At 41.6% G+C, this 20,052-nt stretch overlaps 1 long non-coding RNA gene across 1 annotated transcript; it reads left to right on the forward strand.

Moving 5' to 3' along the window:
* Positions 1–3,197: 3,197 nt before the first annotated feature.
* Positions 3,198–6,193, forward strand: LOC126994497 (uncharacterized). Its single transcript, XR_007749211.1, has 2 exons — positions 3,198–3,560; positions 4,391–6,193. It is a non-coding gene; the product is annotated as an uncharacterized LOC126994497 (long non-coding RNA).
* Positions 6,194–20,052: the final 13,859 nt, after the last annotated feature.

Consider the following 20,052-nt stretch of genomic DNA (forward strand, 5'->3'; position numbering starts at 1 on the left):
CTACAGTGGTGCTGAGGGGTGATCATTTAAACCAAAAAAAAAAAAAAAAAAAAATGATCCTTTGCAACACCTGACCAGTTTTAAATAGTTGCCATCCTAGAACAGATTCTAAGACGAAATGAATTTCATTAGTTTAAATGAAATTCATTGCTTTTTGTTCAAGGATTCCTTTAAAAGTATTGTCCTGACTCTATGCCATTCAGTAGTGTAGTCTGAAGGGTCTAGTTCTATTCCCTGTATGAGTGTTGCCCTTATGAGAACTCTCTTCTTTTTCTCTTTCCCCTATTTTAATAGTCTCCTCAACCTCTTTCCCACAGGCACCTCCTGGCTGAAGTGAAAGTGAGCTAATTCAAAAGTCATAATTTTTCAATCTGCTGTTTTTTTTTTTTTTTTTCCCCCCACCTTTGCTGTTTGGTATTTTTATTCTATATGTGTCGTTGCTTTTCAATGTTTTTTACTAATCCTGACAGATATAAGATAAAAGTGGACATCATACAAAATAACAGTTTTATTTGTTAAACATCAAATTTCAGTCTAGAAGCAGTGCCCAACATTTCCATATCAGATCTTTCTCTAAGATTATATTTTTCATTTGCTTGACTTGCTTCTATGATATTTGAGCTAATTGCATCTTTACAAGCTTGAAGTTTACTTAGCATGCATGAAGGGAATTTTGACCAAGTTTATTCACAACTCTTCTGCCTCTTAGTTATTAGCTATACAAGGTCTGTCTGAACTCTGCTGACAAACATGCTCCTTTTTAACTTTTCTCCTAGAAATCTTTTATTTACATTAAAACATTACAAGAACTGTGGCACATCAGATTTGCAATACCAATGCTACATGTCAATCATTATCACAAACCATTTACACTTTGAAATCACACTAATAATGAAAAGTATGATGTATTCTTACTTGCATGTCTTGAACAGTAACTGAAATTATGAATCACTAACATTTTGCTGCATAATACCTGAAACAGCCAACATTTTTTTTAAAGAATTCAGAGAACATCATTGAAATTTTGTTTTTGTTAGTAATCTGAACACTGCAAGTGTTATAGCATTATCTGTTTGCATTTTTTGTTTGTCTACTTGATTTTTTATACAGCTATGCTTTAGTGCTCATTCTAGTATTATGTAGCCCTAGTATGTAGCATATGAAGCACATTTTAAAAGAAGTTGATTACACATCAGGAATCATAGCTGCCAAAAATGCACAGTTGGTTGGACATGTGAAGTTGAAGACTGCTACACTCTGCAGCGAGGTCATCTCCCTGTCCTAAACAAGAGTTCAAGGATAAAGTCTTTGGTTGATGACAGCATCTCATTCAATTTACTTTTCACCATGCAAATAAAGATACATATACAGTAGTGTTGCCTAATATGAATAATGGTAAAATAATAATAAGAATAAATACATACATACTTTAGATGCATTCTAAGGAATAAAGAATGCATACCAAAAAAGTACAAAATGAAGGGGTTTGGGGGTCCAAGGTATCTGTGGGAATGTTGGGATGATGGTGTAGGTGGGGTGGAGTGCAGTGTGGTGGTGCCAGGGAGAGCATCCTCTTCCTGATGGCAGCAAGGTGTTAATCCCAGGTCAGATATTGGATCAGGTGACTGCTGTATCTGGGATGTTACTCAGCTTAGACTTAATAGTGTCATGCTAAATCCTTGGCCAGTGTGGCAAGAGGCGGCTGAAAGTAGGTGGGGGGAGGGACATCTGTACAACTTTGATGTGGGTGGTGTGCACTGTGCTCCACCTGGTGACAGTCTCCAACACCTTTGCCAGCAGCAGGGTGAGCAGGCTGTTGTACCTGGGAGACCTGAGTGTGTCGGCAGGGACAAGGTAAACGACAGGCACTAGTGACACACTAAGCTGTCATTAAACTTCATGAAACCATTAGCACATTACACTCTCAGTGTCTGTCATTATAATTTCACTGCATTATACAAAATGTTCTTAACCCTTTCACACACCAAAAGTTTAATGAGTGTCTCTTTCCACTGCGACATCCGTCTGGGGCTCCCTAGGGGGCCTCACAGAATGGCCTGACCATGCGGCAAAACTTTTATTGATTTCACCCACGAGTATTCTTTTTTCCTGGCATTGTTATATATCATTGGTTTTGGAAGAAATTATTCTGCCTTATGAAAAAAGAAAAAAAATCAAGAAATGCAAGTAGATAACGAAGTTTACCGACTGTGAAAACAACAATATAAAGGGACGACAGTCGTGCCCACAGACTGCCTGCTGAGAGGCAACTAAACCACGGATAATTATCACTTCACATCCAATGGCACGAGAGAGTAGACAATTAGTTTATTTTATAGGTCTAGCTTGGATCTTTGACACAAAAAAAAAAAAGACGCAATTCTGAAAAATACTTTATTTTTGGCAAATTTTCAAAATTTTTTGACGCGATTCAAGTCAAAAGCTCATGTAGACGATTCCTTTTGCCACAAAGCACGTCATGGTGCTTGAAAAGGTTAAAAAAAAAAAAAAAAATCCTTGAAGTGATAGGAGGGGTGGTATGGGGAGGGGAGAGAGAGGGTCAGCAAGCTGATGAGTGAGTAGTGGTGGTGGTGGACTGCTAGAGCTTCCTTACAGAAAAGTGCAAGAGTACAGACTTGAGAGAAAAGAGAGAAAATGGTACATTTCATTTTAATGGGAAATTGGTTCAGATCTGCTCCCTTGGTTTCTATTATTTTTTTTTTTTGTTATTTATTCACTTACATTTAGCAAATCTGTATTTTGGTATTTTTGTGTTTTTGCACAAATTGCATGTGAAAATTGTGAGCCCTGTATTTTGGTTCACAATACTAGTTTCCTGTGATGGGCTATGAAACATTATTCATTGCCAAGCAGTGCTGGGTTTAGACAAGTTTTACTAGTACAGTGTTGTAGTTTAGATATGAGTTTCAATAAAAAAGATGATAAAATGAATATCATTACTATTCATGTTTACAGTGGGATTATATACATTCATACATTTCCTTTGATATCTTCACTTGATTTTTCATATTGCTAGCTTGTGCAGAAAAGTTAGCTTAGAGCATACCTTTTTCTGTTTTAGCATGTCAGGTCGAGTGCAGCATGTGTCTCCTGCTAAAGATTTACCCTCTTCGCCTTCCTGTACAGGTGCGGGACCCAGACACCACTTAGCACCACCTGGGGCCAGGCTCCACATATCTTTCATGTACTTATGTGGATACTGTGTAATTCTTTCTTTATCATCTCCATTTTATTGAAAAATTATATTGAAACTACACAATACTACTTCATCAGTGTGTGAAACAGATATATGTACCATATAAAGATTAATTTGTCAGGCAAATTGTATTCCATTTCTGTTGAAAGTTTTGCCCAAGCAGTAAAGATTCCTATATCCATTCAAAATTCAATAAAGGGGTTAAGATTCTGTCATGTTGAGTCTGCATAATTAAGTACTGCAAAATTTATATATTTGGGCATGATGACATGAGTGCATGATGCAAAATATTGTGTTGCTGCTCTGGTCCCAGCCTCTCCTTGTGGCCTTGACTTCCTTCCAGGTTTGTTGCATGCTCTTGTTCTGGCTTTTCTCTCGATAGATAACAGAATTTCTTTTTCAACACGTTTTAAAGTGATGCACAAACAGTAGAAAAGTCCTGCCATTGATTAATCTATTACCACTTCCTTACATGTTTTTAGTAATATGTACCATTACACCTTACTATGATCCTTAGTTTCTTGTTATTGCAGACTGCACTGTCACGTACTTTGATTCTTCTACTTCTGGAATTTGACTTTCAAAATATGATAAGTGTGCACTTTGTGTGTCTATTTTGCAAGTTCGGCATCACTATGTTTCTCATGTTTATTTTTCAATGGGTGTAACAATATCATAATACTGTTCACCATCTTACCAAACTTATGGCACTGATTAGTAAGTTTTTATTTTATTATTTTCTTTTTTTTACAGCAGTTTATAATAGGTTTCTAATAATGGTCCAGTAAAGTAGAAAAAAGAGGACAACTAAGTGGTTTTAGGGGAAGATTATTGTTTTCTTGACTTTACCTTTGTAGAAATGACACATGGTAATCAGTACTGCACCCTGCCTGTCATGAACCTAGAGGGTAACTGATGTAACTAGTTGCATGGTTACTGCTGACCTAATTAGTCATTAAATATGAACTGTAAATTTGTTGGGTAACACTTGACAGTCATCCAAGTTTGCTGTGGTCTGTCATCCAACTCCTTTACTCAGTTGTTCCTCAGGCTGCTCTGACCAATATCCTACTGTGCATTTACACTTTGTTTAGTAAGGTGGGTATAATGCTGGTGATCCTTATGTTGAGAATATAAAGTGAAATATAGTGAATAATGTACTGATATTTCTAGGCCTGGTGTCCACTGCAGAGGAGAAGAAGAAGCCTCTGAACCCTACAGCTCTCTTGTCACCACGACCAGTGTCATCACTGCCACTGATGAAGCTGAAGTGTAGTCTTGCTACTCAGGAACCTGACATGGCTGTGGAAGAAATAATTTATTGCCTCTGAAAGTGTTAGTAACATGGTTCAGTGACAGCCAATTGAAAATTGTATGAAATACAAAAATGAGAGCAGTTGTGTGTGATCCAATTATTTTGTGCTCCTAATCAGTGTGTTATGTGTCAGCCTCCTAAACAATATTCAAACAGTGGCTGCTGTCATAAGCAATTTGAAAATATAATTGCATCAGCAGGCTCTTATGACACATGATATCCTGAACTATACTACAGTGAATTGTTGAACCTATGATTAATAGGCAATTATACTGAAAGTACTCTTGTAATTAGCTATCTATAGATTCCAGTTATTGTCCGGATGGAGAAATAATTTATTTTGTGTACGAGACTGTGGACAAACCTAATCTAAACCTATTGTGATAACTTGTGCTTACTGCTGTTCCTGCATTGAAGCTCTTCAGCTCTAAGGCAGTGCAGATGCCACCACCAAGGGTGCCAACTACACCCTTCCTTATATGTTCAAGATGTAACCAAAAAGTATCCCAGACATATTGTTATAATAGTGAACTTTCTGCAGTGGTGAAGTAATCCCCTTTCCATTTCATCCCCACATTCCAATGGTTATTTCATTGTTCAAGAGCACTTCAAGAAATCCATCATCATTATCAAGATTATGCTTGTGTTGCAGACTAGAAAATAGAGTTGCTGCACTGCTTGAATTCATTGCTTGTTTTGGCAATGTTTGGATGCTGAATCAAATGCACGAATTTATTGTTGTAGTGCAGCTGTCTGTTAACTTCATTAAGGATATCCCATTAAATATATGAATAATAATGTTCATTGAGTGCTTAGTTATTCTCGGCAAGTTATTCGCTGTTATCACAAAACAGAGTGGTGGTGCAGTATAGGAAACCTCACTTGAGAGCATGAGTCTATATCCATCAACTCTGCCAGTTCTACAGTGTAATCAAACATGAATTCAACAATTATGACAGTCTCAACTCTGCAGCCTTTGCTAATCTATTTTTTTATGTATCACAAGAGCATATGCAAGGGAAAAGACTGTGTAAGTTTCAAATCCCGAGCCAGTGTAGAAATTATTCTTGATATTAAGAAGAAATTTTTTAAGAGATATTTGAGTAATGGAAAATCTACTGAAATAATTGCTTTAAGTGTCTCATTTCAAAGGGGAATTGATTTGCCACATGGTAAGCCCATTATCCTTAAAATTCTAAGTCTTGATGCTATCTGGTCACATCTCAGCATATATGAAGCCACACACATTCTCTAAACAGAACTTGTATTACCAGTGCAAGGAAGATGAAGTATGCCATATGTTTCACAGGAAAGTGATTTGATTTGAAAGGCTTTTAAAGGGTTGTGGAATAGCCATTAGTGTTGATGTGGATATCCATCTGCCACTGACTTTCATTCATCGAGCTTCCACACGAAGGAAACACAATGGGTCTGGCCCAGTCACAGCTACAGGCAATCCTGACACTGGGCAGAGGGGGAGCATACAAAACTCCACCCTACATGTTTTAAAAAGTTAGAATGTGTGAAAGTAAAGGAAATAATGTTGGGCTTTCATGATATTGTAAGTGAAGGTATTTTTATATAAAGTATTCAAATTTATTAAAGATGTGTGACATCAGGGAGTGTAAATATATTAGTTATAATTCCAGTGAAATTAATAATTTTCATTGTTTAACCCCTATCCTTGGTGTGGCAATCAGTATTATGTTTTTATTTTTCAGGTGTGTTACCTCAAGAGTGCAGGATGAGGTAAAAGTATAGAGGAAAAATGTGGGAATGTACAAACTAAGTTATATTATAGGCCACAGAAAACAGGAGTATAGAAAAATATCAGAGACAGAAACAGTGGAAGTTTAAACGTTACAAAAAGAATATGCTTTCTGTTTTCTGAGGCTTAAGATTAAAAAGCTTATCATATGATTACCGAGGCAAAACATTTGCCCAATAATAGTATTTCTAGTGGTTAATTCCTTTTTGTTTTTTACTACTAATTTCATGTTTCATATTTTTGGTTTTCTTTAAAAAAAAATTGCACCCAATTTTTATTTAGTCATGAAGTTTTACTATTCCTATGACTTAATTGCCTTACCTACAAACACTTTTAGGCGTGTCCTGCACCGTTATATTTATCTAGTGCCAAGCATTCTGAGGTATATGTAAGCAATAGGTTCAAAAGTGGCTGCTTAGTCTAATCTAGTATTAGGCAACTGCATTTGTCTGTTACTGCCATAACGTTTTGTCTCAAGATAACTGCTTATACCAGAATACTATTTTCATATATATTTTTGGTTTTATATTAGATACTTTGAAAATGTTATTGTTGTAAACTTCGTGTTTTCTACTACTCAGAGTTTATGGTTCATATTTACAGTAGCTATACCATCTTAATGCAATACAAGAAGATTTCTTTGCCAGTTTCTTAAAGAAACTATCAATCACTCAGCCATTGCATGCTGCAGCTAATGTACTACTACTTCAGGTATCCCTCGCTATACAACTGAGTTACATTCCTCAAAAAAACTTCAAAACTGTAAGAGGTTCCAAGCTACAACTTCATACACAGCTTCTCATTTCATAATCACCCTCTTACATTTCTACCCATATACAGTAGGTTCTCACTGGTGTTGATAGGTTCTTGGAAACAACGACTTTTCGCCAAACAATGTATAACAAAACAAATATTACCATGGGCTAAATGATATAAACAGAGTTTGTTTCCCATGGCTTGTTTCTGGTCAGAAAATGTATCCCCAAACTTTTAGTCAGAAAATGCATCACACATCCAAAACACGTTAAACATCAAGCAATGAAGTGAGTATAAGCTTTAGATATGCTTTAGAAAGATCAATAAAATGTTATTCAAAGACCTATTCCAGTAAAAAGTAATGTGGGGAACCCAGCCTCAAAGTCTTTTAAAACTTCTTTCATGCCCCCTCACCCACTACACACACACAATGTGCGCCATAATGTAGTGGTTAGCGCTCGGCTCACAACCAAGAAATCAGAGGTTCCATTCCAAGGCAGAATAGAGAGGGGTGGGCAGTCTGCTGTCATCCCCACCCAGTAGTGAATAGGCACCAGGCATTAGCTGAGCATTGTGTCCTACCTCCTCTATGTATCTGTGTATTTGGGGGGGACAAAATGGTGCTTTGTAATGCAATGATTAGCATGCTTAGTTTCATTTCCTGGACAAAGTGGAGACTGATGGGCAGGCTCTTTACATCTATGCCCCTATCCACCCAGCAGTGATTAGCTACCAGGTATCAGTCAAGGGTTGTTTTCCATCCTCTGGGGTGGTGGTTTGGTGGTTTGAGGGCCAGTAACCCATGGGTGAAAACCAAAGGCTTTCTGACCTAGGACACATGAGTTTTTAGCTCACTCCATGAAGATACAAGTAGGTGAATTACACTACCTATAAGCTTCAGTACCAGCTGGCCTGGCACATTGTCCAGTTCTGTGTATTTGTTCTGGGTATAGAGTTAAGGATGAGATCAAATATCCCATACCCAGCATTCACCTTGTGCATTACAGAAGTAAATCATCTTATTTTTTCCAAGGTGGGGAGGCAAGTGGGTCACTACAAATATAACATTTTGTTTTGTCATAAAAATACCTCTAAAACTGAATACTGTCCTGCAGAGTGTGTTCAGTGAAGCAAAGCAACACAGTTAGGAAAAGACCAGTGTAGTGTAACAGTGAAGATGCAACAGTAATGCAGTTAGTAACATTCCTTTATTGTATGGAAGTCATTGTATAAAATATATGAATTGTATTTTTATCTTCAATAATATTTTGAGTATTTATGTTATCTGAGAATTATCTTATTCCTGTTTCTCAAATTGCCTTCTTTGTGTATATGTATGATATTTGTTGCTGTCAACCAGATATTATTACAGCACAAAGTTATGACATCTGGAAATACATTACATTAATGGCTATTAGAAATATGTTGCTGTAAATGGTGACTCAATAATAATTAAGATCTAGTATATTTGCTTGGTGTTTGCTTCCATGATCAGTAAACCAGAGTAATTGTTTTAAGGAAAAAAAATCAGTATCGTAATTAATTCTTTGGGAGCTATCATTTCCTTAACTATTTTATTTGAAAAAGACTGAAGAGTGGATGACTAGCAGCTTGTACTGAGACAATGCACAGAAAGATGAGGAGGGTCGCCCAAAGCATACACCCGAAACAGAGGTAGAGCCAGCAGGCCTGTAATTTTGGCAGATATTTGGTGGGGGGTTAGAGGGCATCATAGGTTCATGAGGTGGCGGGGAGAGTGGTGAGTGAAGCAAACATGCACAGGTGGGGGAATTTTTTTTAAAGTATGCACTTTCAGGGGAATTTTGAGGCAATATAGTAAACAGTGGGGGGGGTGTGCTTCAGAAACTACTGACCAGGCCTGACAGCCAGGTCTGGGTGCCCTGGAGCCATCAGGCTTCCCTCCTGTCTCTCCCGGCATGACCACAGATGTTGCGCCCAATTAACAAAACTTTTCCAACTTTGCCTCATCAGACATTTCAACATGCAGTGTGATCAGATCTCCTCTCTCCCTTCTTTGTTCCATTGTCGTCAAGTCCATCTCCCTCAATCTGTCTTCATACGTCATATTCGAGAGTTCTTGGACCATTTTAGTTCCAATTCTCTGTCTTGAGTCCAATATAATCTGCCTTTGTGTAGTTTTTCCTTTTATGCCTCATCTCAATATTCATATCCTTCCATAGTTTTCATCTGTAATAGTTGATGGCCACTCTTTCCTAACGGGCACTCATCACTGACTCCTTCATCTAACTCAACATTTTTTGTGAAAATTAGGTCAAGTCTTGATGGTTGGTCATCCCCTCTCAGCCTTGTTTCTCCTTTAACCTACTGTATCAACAGGTTATCATATCAGGTGTGTGTGTGTGTGTGTGTGTGTGTATTTACCTAGTTGTAGTCCCATCTCCGTATCTGCATTTATCCAACTTTTCCTTAAAGCTTTGCACACTCCTCACCAATACTACATCCTCACTTAGTCTGTTCCAAACCTCTATATTTCTTTGCGGGAAGCTATATTTCTTTGTCTCTCAAGCATCTTCCCTTCCTCAATTTTTTTACTCTGTCCTCTTGTATTCCTGGTGGTAATTTCTTCTTTTTAGTAAAGAACTCCCACGTTTGTCTACTTGTCTTCCATTTTGCTCAATAATTTATAGAATTTGTATTAGGTCTCCCATTTCTCTTCTTTGTTCTAGTGTTGGTAAGCAGTCAATTTCCTTTAGTCTCTCCTCGGCATGTCAATCCCTCCAGCTCTGGAACCATTTTGTTGCCATCTTTGTATTCTTTCTAAGATTTCTTTATGTGTTTCTTCTTGTGGGGAGACCATACTGCCTCTGCATATGTGTGTGTGTGTGTGTGTGTGTGTAAGATTGACTGACTGATGAATGAATAACTGAGATTAAGTAAATAACTCTCCTGATGGATTGGATGATTGACTTGGCAACAGCTTATTAGCTTTACTCCTCAGCCATTTCAAGTTCCCGACTGATGTATACGAGGCAGAGAATTAAGTAACTGGCAGCCAATCAGAAGAACAAGATTAAAAAGAAAAAAGAAAATGAAGAAAACAAGAAAAGGGGAGAAATAATAAGAACAAAAAGAAGAAAATGAAGAAACAATAAAACAGAATAATAATAAAAAAACAAAAAGAGGAAAATAAAAAGAAAAACAAGAAAACGAACACGGACAACGCAGGTAATATAAAACGCATGATATTTTCCTGCTTTCCCGTCGAGCCCATGATGATCGGGTGGAAAAGTAATCACCAAGTAAATCAACCAACCATTTCTCGTTTCCTGTAGATAACCCCCCAAAAAAATAACAACTACACCATTTCAACATTCCAACATTTCACATTTAAACATTTACGGTATGACGGACGGGCGGGTTTCCGTGTGTGCTGGGCTGGCCACCTCTCTGCTCTGTCCTGGATTTGCACCTCACCATTTGCCAGTAACATCAAGCAAGGCCTTCCACCGCCACGAACCCCTGAACATGAAGCCTGGCGGAGAGCGTTGAGAGGGACCGCGTTAGTCTTCGAGCGGAGGGAGATTGAAGGTGCTGAGCCTACACTTCGCGTCCAGGTGAATGGCAGGTGATATGATTAACTATGATAAATGGAAGAGATAAAGCAAGCCAGGTATGCACGTGTTCCTTAGAGGGTCGTGGAGTAATATGACCATTTAGACATCAGGTGCAGAATTGGGTTTTGGTGGAAGAGGAAAGTTAGCGAAGATTGGGATATAGAAATGCAAAGAGTGAGACGGAAACACACACACACACACACACACACACACACACACACACACACACACACACACACACACACACACACACCTGGTCCTCATCACACCTGAGACTCAAGCAACAAAAATACAAATACTCGAGACTCCCTTGAGGGTCAGCCAGGAAATGGGCGAGGAGATGAGGCGCGACCCGGGGAAGAGTAGGAGGAGGGGACGGGGAGGATGAGGATGAGGAGGAGGAGGAGGAGATGGATGGTTGGTGAGGTTCAAAATGTTGTGACGTCAAGGTGAGTCTCCCCATTAATAAAAAAAATACGTCGCTTTTTACGCCACCAACGGACTTTGTTTCTTCTTCTATTTGCCCTTGAGCTGCCTGTGCTGTAGAAGGAAGAGGCAGACTACGGGAACAGAAGACAGGACGTGGGCACAGTAAACAGGCATATGGCACAGAAAACAAGAAGAGGGCACAGGACACCGACAGAGGGCACAGAAGACAAGCACAGGGCAAAAGAGATAGACACAGGGCACAAAAGACAGGACGAGGGCAAAGAAGACAAGCATAGGCCACAGAAGACAGCCATAGAGCAAACCACAAGATAAATGGTTCTCACACGCTGCTCCTTGTAAGATGGCGAAAGAAGTACATTTCCTTTCGCTTGTCTGTTTTTAGCATGATTTTGTGTTGCCGAGGAAAGGGATTCAGGAGTGGTTGGTCGCGCTGCCACCTCATATCACCTTTATAGATACTCTGTAATGACTTCGCATATATTGTCTTTGCACCCCGTAAAGTAATAAATACAAGTGGAAAAAGCAACGCACGATCACTATCCACACCACGTCACCACCCAATGTCCAAGTGGTGAGCAACACAACGGGTGCTAGAGTACTCCCCGAAATTGACCTCTCTTTTGGACACTCTTTTACTTTTTTTTTTTTTTAGGAGCAGCGTTTAGTGGTCCTTTTTTTCTACACTTTTTTTATGACCTTCAGCTGCTTCCTTTCCTGCAAAAAAAGAAGAAGAAAAAAACACAACGAATGCGATAAACAAAAGTATCCCAGTTACACCAATTTTTAATACGAATTCTGTCATCTCATCAAAGGAAGCCAAAAGTTCTTCACGACAAGAAAACTCATGAATAAGAAAGATTTAAAAAAAGAAACGGAGACGCAGCGACGAGCAGGAAAAAGGAATGGTGTGGAGGTGGCGGAGGGGGTAAAAGGGGGATGGAGGGGCGGGGTTAGAGGCAGGGTAGGGGTGAAGGGGGGGGGGGTGGAAAATCGGTTAATTCCATGTTTTGCAGACGGGAAGGAAAGGAGGAAGGAAATGAGCGTTGCGGGGAGTGGAGGGATGAAGGAAGGGAGAGAGAGGGAGGGGGGGAGGGGAGATTTGGAGGAAAGAAGGGAGGAAAGAAACTTGAAAAAGAGGAGAGAGAGGAGTGAGTTAAAAGTTGGAAGAGAGAAGGAAGATTTTGTGTGGCGGTTGTGGTGAGGAGGAGGAGGAGGAGGAGGAGGAGGAGGAGGAGGAGGGGGAGGAGGAGGAGGTCAGGTAAGGGAGGTAAAGGAGATGGAGGGAAAAAAGTGTCAAAGATATAAAGAGGCTAATTTCGAGAGAGAGAGAGAGAGAGAGAGAGAGAGAGAGAGAGTGAGGAAGCAGTGGCATAAAAGAAAGGAAGAAGACAAAGACGAAATGGATGAGAAAGGAAACAGAGACCTGAATACGAGAGGAGGAGGAGGAGGAGGAGGAGGAGGAGGAGGAGGAGGAGGAGGAGGAGGAGGTGAGGAACAGGAATAACAACTAAACAAGAAAACATGAACAACAAAAACAAAAAGATGAAAGAATAAAAAAAAACAAGCAATTAGCAAACACGAACAAGACGTACAAGAAAAATAAAAGAAAACAAATCACAAAATAAAGAAAAGTAAAGAAAAAGATAGGCCTGACAACGTTGTGGGATAGGAGAGGGTAAGATAATGGAGAAAGAAAAGAAAGAAAGGAAGGAAAGGAAGGAGGCAGAGGAGGTAATAAAGAAAATGAGATAATGGAGGAGAAACAAGAGGAAAAGTGAAGAAGGAAGGGACGAGAGAGGTAGAGAATGGAGAGCGAAGAGGAGGAAAGAAAAAAGATGGAGGGAGAAAGAGGAGAAAAGGGAGAAAAAGGAGAGAATGAAGGACAAAGAGGAGGGAAAGTGAAGAAGGAAGGGACAAGAGAGGTAGAGAATGGAGAGCAAAGAGGAGGAAAGAAAAAGATGGAGGGAGAAAGAGGAGAAAAGGGAGAAAAAGAGAGAAGGAAGGACAAACAGAAGAGAAAGAGAGGAAAGGAAAGAAGCAACGAAGATTAGGCAAGGATGAAAGCAAGAGAGGGGAGGAAGAGGAGGAGGGAAAGAGATGAAGGTAAGGGAAGGAGAATGAAGGATAGGCAGGAGGAGGGAGAGAGAGGAAGGTAAGGGAAGGAGAATGAAGGATAGGCAGCAGGAGGGAAAGAGGTGAAGGTAAGGGAAGGAGAATGAAGGATAGGCAGGGGGAGGGAGAGAGAGGAAGGTAAGGGAAGGAGAATGAAGGATAGGCAGGAGGAGGGAGAGAGAGGAAGGTAAGGGAAGGAGAATGAAGGATAGGCAGGAGGAGGGAAAGAGAGGAAGGTAAGGGAAGGAGAATGAAGGATAGGCAGCAGGAGGGAGAGAGAGGAAGGTAAGGGAAGGAGAATGAAGGATAGGGAGGAGGAGAGAGAGAGGGAAAGGAAAAGGAACAGGACAAGAGGACACAAGGACACAGCATCTCACTTCCAGCATCCAAGGACAATAAAGGAACACATTGAAGAAGAAGAAGAAGAAGAAGAAGAAGAAGAAAACGATATAGGCAAGGAAGTGAAGAAGCAAAGATTAACACTACTCCGAGCTTACCGACCACCAGGTGTCTCTCTAAGCGCCTCCCCCTCCCCCCCTCACTACCCCCCCACACACTTACCTCTTTCTCCCTCTCCCTTTCCCTCTCTCCCCTTTCTCCCTTCACTTACTTCACACTCCCCCCACGAACTACCCCAGCACCCCCAACAGTTATCCCCTCTCCTTTCCCCTCTCTCCCTCTCCCTCCATTTCACACTCCCCCCTTAACTACCCTCATGAACAACCCCGCACCCCCATCCCCTCTTACCCCTCCCCCACCCTCAACAGTAACCCCCTCACCTCCCCGCAACCCCTCACACACTTACGCCCCTTACACTCCACTCCCCACACCCCCAACAATAACCCCCCAACCATCCCCCGCACCCACTCACACATTTTACCCGTTTATCCCCCCCACCATGAAACACTCACCTGTCGCCGCCTCCGCCACCTGGGTCCACCTGGGCGCCGCCACACACGCTTACCTGCAAGTCAATAGGCAATACATTAGTGAGACATTAGCGGCGCCTCCTCCATTAACACCCGCTCCCCCCTCCCAGGAAATGAGGAGGGAAGAAGGGAGACAAGGAGAGGAAGGGAGGAAAAAATGGTCTGAAGGAGGGTGATAGGGAGGTAGAGGAGAGATGGAGGAAGTCAGGGAAAATTTAAAGGGAAGGAGTGAAGGAGAGAGAAAAGGAGAGGAAAGGAGAAAAAAAATGTCTGAAGGAGGATAAATAGGGAGAAGACGAAGAAATATTGAAGGTGGTGAAAATAACAAGAAAATAAATGAAATGAGATAAGATGCGGAAAACAAAAGAAGAGGAAAAAGGATAAAGATAGGAACAAGAAAGACAATGAGAGAGGACAGATATGGACTAAAACAGAAGGAAAAAGATAGACAGATAAATACATGACCAAAGAAAAGAAGGTGAAGAGGAAGAAAGACAGATAAAGATAGAAAAAGGATGCTGAGAGAAAGAAAAAAAACAAGATAACTCACCAACAGAACACACAAAAAGAAAGACAACAGGCGCAGACAAAACAAAGAAAGAAAGAAAAAAGAAATACACATAAATAAATAAAACACAAACATACACAAAGTAATAAAAAAAGGCCGCAAAACGTGACCAGAAGGCGAAGCGAAGGATACACACACATAAAGAAAAGATGAAGTGAAAAAAAATATATATATTGCAAAACTTAACATAAATAAGACTTAAATAGATGCAAATGATGATGTGTTACGTGAGGACGTTAAGTTAATAATATAAGAACCAGGAAATATACAGGAGCACACGCGAGAGAGAGAGAGAGAGAGAGAGAGAGAGAGAGAGAGAGAGAGAGAGAGAGAGAGAGAGAGAGAGAGAGAGAGAGAGAGAGACCTGTCTTATCATCTTCATATTATTTTGGAAGTGGAGGTGGAAAGTTAGCCTCCAGCGACCTTACTTAGAGGATCAGCTTACTCCTCCTCCTCCTCCTCCTCCTCCTCCTCCTCCTCCTCCTCCTCCTCCTCCTTCTCTTCCGTTTTCTTCGCTGGGTTTTTTTCTTTATCTCTTGACATCTTCGTTTTTTTTCCTCATTTTTTATATTGGAATTATTTTATCTCCTCCTCCTCCTCCGTTTTCTTCTTCGTTTTTTTTTTTTGTTTATTTCTTGGCCTCTTCGTTTTTTTTCCTCATTTTTTTTCTTGGAATTATTTTATCTCCTCCTCCTCCTCCTCCTATTCCTCCTCCTCCTTCTCTTACGTTTTCTTCGCTGTTTTTTTCTTTATTCCTTGACCTCTTCGTTTTTTTTCCTCAATTTTTTATCAAGGAATTATTTTACCTCCTCCTCTTCCTCGTCCTCGTCCTCCTCCTCTTTCTTCCATTTCTTCCTCTTTCTCCTTCCTCCTCTTTTTCTTAGCGTCTCTTCCTCCTCCTCTTTTCCTCCACCACCACCATAATCATCACCACCACCAACACCCACAACACCACTTAAACTATCACCATCATCATCACCATAAGCAGCTCAAACACACACACACACACACACACACACACACACACACACACACACACACACACGCCTTTAACCCAGACTTACTTTTTTTTTATTATTCCGATTCGCTTCCTTCAATAAATTCACTGACGCTGCATTTTTCACGAGCTTGTTTATCTATTTACTCTTCAAACACTAAATTATTCATACACTAACCTTGCCCTGCCCTGCCCTGCCCTGCCCTGCTATGCCCCTTCTAACTCTATCCACTATCTACTCTCTCCTTTTTTTTCTTTTTTTTACCTTCCTACCTTATCTCACCTCGTTTCATTCCTTCCTTCCTTCTATTTTCTCAATCTCTTCTGTGTCTCCTCCGTTATTCCTTCTCCTTCCTTCCCCACTTCGTTCATTCCTTCTCTGCGATGCCCCTCCAAGCTCTATGCACTAACTACTCTAACTCCTCTTTATTCCATCTCCTCATCTCACCTCGTTCCATTTATGCCTTACATTCATCTTCTTTATCCTTTCTGTACCTCCTCCCTCCTTCTTTCTCATCCACCTCGTCCTATCCTTCCCTTCATCCACTCCTTTTCTATCTTCTCCATGGACCATTGCCAGATTATCGTACTCAGAGCATAGAATTTACCGGTATCTGACGCCTAACTATTGCCAAGAAACATCAGGATCTAACTCTTTTAACGATAACTATAAATGAGTTTCGTTACTGGAGCCCAGAAGACTGTTTTGGGGCAGGAAGTCGGGAAATATAAGCGGCTGAGTACGACAATCTGGCAACGTTGAATTCTCCTCTCTGTTCCTTTCTTTCCCATAGCACTCCATCTTACCTCTCATCTCCTGTATTCCTTCCGTGTTTCCTCCTATCCCATCCCGACCTTCCCCTTTTTATCTCTTCTTTCCCTCATAACTTCCGTCTCGTGATGTCTATACCCCTTACATCGCCCTAACCTTCTCTTATCTTCTAGCCTTGCCCCGTCCTTGCCCCCTTCAGCCCCACCTCGCCCCGCCCTCCTTGTCTCCACTCGAATCTGCTCCGCTCCAGTATCTCGATCCTAGCTTTGATCTTTCAAGTCCTTCCTGCCCCGTGTTCCTGCCCCGCCCGCCCCGCCAAGCCCCGTCCTACTGGTGCTATCGTGTAACCTTTAACACTACCGGGGTTACACAGAGAGAGAGAGAGAGAGAGAGAGAGAGAGAGAGAGAGAGAGAGAGAGAGAGAGAATCATCTTACACCACTATTATTGCACTGTGTTTACGTGAGAGGTGTCTTGAGGGAGAGGTGAGAGGGAGAGGTGAGGAGGAGGGTGAAGGTCGAGAGGGAGAGAGAGAGAAAGGGAGAGGGAGGAGGAGAGGGAGAGGACAAGACAGTGAGTAAGCGAGGAAGGAATCGGGAAGTGGAGGAAAGAAAAAAAAGTGGAGGAAAGTGAGACCGTTAAAAAAAAAGACATGAAGGTGAAAGTGAATGAGTAACAAGAGACATGAGTAACGAAAGGGATGAATAAAAAAAAATAAAAAAAATTATAATGGGTGATAGGTGATAATGGGTGATAATAGGTGATGGATGATAATGGGGGATGGATGATAAAAGGTGATGGGTAATAATGGGTCATGGGTGGGTGGGTATGGGCGCTGTTAATGGGTTGGTGAGCGAGGCGGCGGTGGATGAGTAGGCAGATAAATTGGTAGATGGGTAAGGGGTGATGGGTAAGGGGTGATGGGTAAGGGGTGATGGGTATGGGGTGATGGGGGGAAGGGCAGGATGGGAACACTTATAACCCCATCACTGATCAATTACCTCAACATTACCTGTGATTCATTGAGGCTGGGATGAGATGAGTACTTCCTCCCCCCCCCTCTCCCCCTCGCTCACTCTCCTCCCCTCTCCCTACTTCTCTCACTCTCTTCCCCTATAATCCTTTCTCCCTACTTCTCTCCCCTCTCTCCCTTCTTTGTCGTCTGTGTCTTCTTCCTTCCTCTTTGCTGCGTCTTTCTTCTTCTCTCCCTTCCTCTGTCTTGTCTCTCCATCTCTTCCTTCCTTCATTCCTCCATCTTTTTGTCACCTTTTTTTCTTGTCTCTCTCTCTCTCTCTCTCTCTCTCTCTCTCTCTCTCTCTCTCTCTCTCTCCCATTTGTGTTTTCATGCCTACCTTTCTCCTTCCTTCTTTTTCCTATTCTCATGTTTCTTCCTGTCTTCCTCTTTTTTTGTTTTTCTCCCTCCCTCTCTTCCTCTACCACTTGCTTCCCCCCTCCTCTCTCTCTCTCTCTCTCTCTCTCTCTCTCTCTCTCTCTCTCTCTCTCTCTCTCTAGTTCCGTTGCATTTGACGGTTTTAAACACAGGAACAGTTGGGAGTAAACAAAAACACACACACACACACACACACACACACACACACACACACACATGAGATAGATAGATGGAGTGTGTGTGTGTGTGTGTGTGTGTGTGTGTGTGTGTGTTGTTTATGTACGTAACGTCACCTGAGTCTGAGTCGTGAGTCACTCCCTTACGTGAGTCACTTTGGTCTTCGGGGAATAACCTCCTCCTCCTCCTCCTCCTCCTGTTTCCGTTCCCTCCTTTCCTCTCCACCGGTGTTTCCTCCGCCAACTTTCCCTCCGGACCACACAACAGGGAGAGAGAAGTTGAGAAGATACCGCTCTCTCTCTCTCTCTCTCTCTCTCTCTCTCTCTCTCTCTCTCTCTCACACACACACACACACACACACACACACACACACGACGTTCATTGACCTTTCCTTCGCCGAAAGTCATAAATTGAAGGAGGGAGGGAGGGAAGGAAAGAAGGAGGGAAGGAGGAAGGAGGTAAAGGAGAGCAAGAGGAGGAATCAAGGAGAGAATGCAATGAAGGAGGAAATTAGAGTAAATGAGGAAATGGAAGTAAAGTCGAGATGGAGGAAAGAAGGAAGGAAGGAAGGAAGGAAAAGGAAGAAAGAAAGGAAGGAAGGAAGGAAGGAAGAGAAGGGACAGGATAAAGAAGGAATCATGGGAGTATTGGAAGTGAATAAAGAAGAAAAGACAAATGGAGAGGAAGAGATAGATATAGATAAATAGATATAAAAATAGAGGAAGAGAGATGGACGAAAAAGGGAAAAAGAGAAAGGAAATAAAGGAGGAGGAGGAGGAGGAGGAAAAGGAGGAGGAGGAGCAGCAGGAGGAGGAGGAGTAGCAGGAGGAGGAGGAGGAAGAGGAGGGAGGAGGAGCATCTTCGTGGTAGTATTTCGCGTCACGTTACAGTAACAGAAACGAGGCGTGACACGGAGTGAAAGTGACCCCCCTCTCTCTCTCTCTCTCTCTCTCTCTCTCTCTCTCTCTCTCTCTCTCTCACGGAGCATGTCACGTTTTAACAAAGCAAACTGGAACAGGCGTGATGAGCAATATTGGTGTTGTTGTTTTTGCGGTGGTGGTGGTGGTGGAGGTGGTGGAGGTGGTGGAGGTGGTGGTAAAAGCCATGACGATGGTGGTGGTGATAGTGTTTGTGGAAAGGAAAGGAGGCAAGAATAAAAATGGTGATGTAGGTCAAATAGCGATAGAGATGGTGATGATGATGATGATGATGGTGTAATGGGTGTGTTGGTGGTGGTGAAGGTGCTTGTGGTGATGATGGTGGTGGTGGTGGTGGTGGTGAGAGATATTCCAAGTGGTGATGAAAGCGATGACGCAATGCCTTGGAACTGACATGGGAGTGACCGCAGTGTGTGTGTGTGTGTGTGTGTGTGTGTGTGTGTCAGCCATATAAGGTCACGTGTGTGTCTTGCTTAATGTGTCAAGATGTTTGTTACGTTTTATTACTGTTTTTATGTATGTCAAGTCTTGTTTGTTTGTCCGTATGTTTGTATGCTGTTATTACTGTTGTTGTTGTTGTTGTTATTTACCGTGGATTTTTTTTTGCTCGTTTTCTTTTTCTTCTTGTCCATATTATCATTACAGTTGTTTTTGAAGTAGTAGTAGTAGTAGTAGTAGTAGTAGAAGTGGTAGTGGTAGTAGTAGTAGTAGTAGTAGTAGTAGTAGAACACCCATTTTGATTCTAACCACCCCCATCTCGTCTTCCTTCCCTCCCTCTCTCTTCCTCCTCACACACCCTTCCTTCATTCACCCTTCTTCTTTCTCTTCTTCCCCTTTTTCCCTTCTTCACCAGTCGCCAGCATCTCCCCTTTGATCTCCTCCGTCTGCCTCCCCATCCATTCATTCATCTCCTGCTGCTTCCTCCTATTAAGTTTTCTACTATCTCCCTCCCTCTCCCTCTCTCTCTCCGCCAATACAACTGACTCACCTGTTCCATTTCCTTCTTGTACTCCCCTTCGAGCCCCGGCCGCGGAAACGAATGCAGCGGGAAGGAGCGGAACAAGATAT

Source organism: Eriocheir sinensis, unplaced genomic scaffold (assembly GCF_024679095.1).
Source record: "Eriocheir sinensis breed Jianghai 21 unplaced genomic scaffold, ASM2467909v1 Scaffold805, whole genome shotgun sequence".
Classification (NCBI taxonomy): Eukaryota; Metazoa; Arthropoda; class Malacostraca; order Decapoda; family Varunidae; genus Eriocheir; species Eriocheir sinensis.